Raw genomic sequence first — 2,467 nt, 5'->3', positions numbered from 1 at the left:
CCTGTCTCCTCCTGTAATGTCAGCCTTATGATAACTCCAAAAGGTCAAGGAGGAGTGTTGAATATTTCTCAGGAGAAAGTTAAAATTGCTAGAAAAACATAGACTTTTTTTTTTTTTTTTTTTTTCTGAAGCTGGAAATGGGGAGAGACAGTCAGACAGACTCCCGGATGCGCCCGACCGGGATCGCCCGACCGGGATCCACCCGGCACGCCCACCAGGGGCAACGCTCTGCCCACCAGGGGGTGATGCTCTGCCCCGGATGCCGCGACCAGAGCCACTCTAGCGCCTGGAGTAGAGGCCAAGGAGCCATCCCTAGCTCCCGGGCCATCTTTGCTCCAATGGAGCCTTGGCTGCGGGAGGGGAAGAGAGAGACAGAGAGGAAGGGGGGGGGGTGGAGAAGCAAATGGGCGCTTCTCCTATGTGCCCTGGCCGGGAATCGAACCCGGGTTCCCCTGCACTTCAGGCCGACACTCTACCGCTGAGCCAACCGGCCAGCGCCTTTTTTTTTTTTTTTTTACAGAGACAGAGAGTGAGTCAGAGAGCGGGATAGACAGGGACAGACAGGAACGGAGAGAGATGAGAAGCATCAATCATTAGTTTTTTATTGCACGTTGCAACACCTTAGTTGTTCATTGATTGCTTTCTCATATGTGCCCTGACCGCAGGCCTTCAGCAGACCGAGTAACCCCTTGCTGGAGCCAGAGACCTTGGGTTCAAGCTGGTGAGCTTTTGCTCAAACCAGATGAGCCCGCGCTCAAGCTGGCGACCTCGGGGTCTCGAACCTGGGTCCTTTGTATCCCAGTCCGATGCTCTATCCACTGCGCCACCGCCTAGTCAGGCCAGAAACATAGACTTTGATGTTTCCATGAGTCCTACCACATGAAGTGGTGTGATCATGTCCTAGTGAGATATTACCGTGTTTCTTTCCAGTTAGTATTAGAAATGTATGTGTCATGCATGCCTGGGGGCTACTGAGAGGTGTGTGGCAAAGCTTTCGTGTTTCTGGAGGTTGTTCTTGTGTTTGTGGGACATTTAGGATTTCTTATCATCATTTCAAAGAGAAGGAGGAAGTGATTTAGAAAGAAGTGTCAGCCTGACCTGTGGTGGCGCAGTGCATAAAGCATCAACCTGGAATGCTGAGGTTGCCGGTTCAAAACCCTGGGCTTGCCCGGTCAAGGCACATATGGGAGTTGAAGCTTCCTGCTCCTCCCCCCCTTCTCTCTCTCTCCCCCTCTAAAAAAATGAATAAATAAATAAAAATAATTAGAAAGAAGTGTCATTTTGCCTGACCAGGCGGTGGTGCAGTGGATGGAGCATCGGACTGGGACACAGAGGACCCAGGTTCGAAACCCCGAGGTCACCGGCTTGAGCACGGGCTCATCTGGTTTGAGTAAGGCTCACCAGCTTGAACCCAAGGTCGCTGGCTTGAGCAAGGGGTCACTCAGTCTGCTGTAGCCCCCCCAAGGCACATGTGAGAACGCAATCAATAAACAACTTAGGTGCTGCAACGAAGAATTGATGCTTCTCATCTCTCTCTCTCCCTTCCTATCTGTCTGTCCCTATCTGTTCCTCTCTGTCACAAAAGAAAAAGAAAAAAATTTTTTAAATAAATAAATAAATAAAAAGAGGTGTCATTTTATTGTCATACTGAGTCGTTTCCCTCAGTGTACCATCATCACTTGTTTCTCCTCTGTGCCTATCTTGGTGACTTTGGCCATCTTTGGCAACATTATTTGTCTTTAGGCAGTTGGCCATAGAATGGGTTAGTCTTGTTTGAGAGAATTAACTATTCATGGCAATGAGTATTCTATGCGTATTCACTGAGAGGGAGATTACATGGAGGAGTGCTTTTTCTGTAAAAAGGGTCCTTAAGAGGAGTCTCTTGATGCAGAAAATGGGGAGGTCAGTTAGGTCTTTAGTGTGCAGTGTGAAGTGAGGTGATGTGGTTGCAGTACGCAGATCTCTGTCCGCTTTCCTTCCCAGATGAGAGGTAGTGAGCAAGGAGGCTGAACAGAATTCCACATGATGAAGGTTTGCTGGACACTGATGTTCATCTTTTCATGAAAGGGGTAGATAGCAAGTAAGCCTCTGAGCAGGCTCTTTCAGGCTGAATAACATTGACATCTCTGCCGCCCTCTTGTGGACACGTTGGGAACAGCAGTCATCAATAAAGCACGTGGATTTATCCTTTGGAAGGAATTCTGGAAATTTCAAAGGAAGCTTTTGTCAGTGCAGAGAGAGGGTGGCTTAGAGTTGTGGGGAGCGTTTCTGTGTATAGCTATGTCTTTCCTATGGCATTTCAGAGTCTGTTCTGTGTGTTGCGTTTTCATAAATTCTTCAGTGTTACTTTGATTCCTGTGGATTGTTTTGTGTTACATTGTGTTTATAGGTGGATCAGAAAGGAACATGGGGTCAGAGGGAAGGTTGTTGATCCCTTAGTTAAGGAAAGCAGCAGACATTTCATAGG

At 48.0% G+C, this 2,467-nt stretch overlaps 1 non-coding gene across 1 annotated transcript; it reads right to left on the bottom strand.

Annotated features, from left to right (window-relative positions):
- Positions 1–421: 421 nt before the first annotated feature.
- On the bottom strand, positions 422–498 carry TRNAF-GAA (transfer RNA phenylalanine (anticodon GAA)). Its single transcript has one exon. It is a non-coding gene; the product is annotated as a tRNA-Phe (tRNA).
- Between the last annotated feature and the right edge of the window lie 1,969 nt (positions 499–2,467).

This window comes from Saccopteryx leptura, chromosome 2 (genome assembly GCF_036850995.1).
Source record: "Saccopteryx leptura isolate mSacLep1 chromosome 2, mSacLep1_pri_phased_curated, whole genome shotgun sequence".
NCBI classification, from domain to species: Eukaryota; Metazoa; Chordata; class Mammalia; order Chiroptera; family Emballonuridae; genus Saccopteryx; species Saccopteryx leptura.
This window is presented reverse-complemented; position numbering and strand designations above follow the sequence as displayed.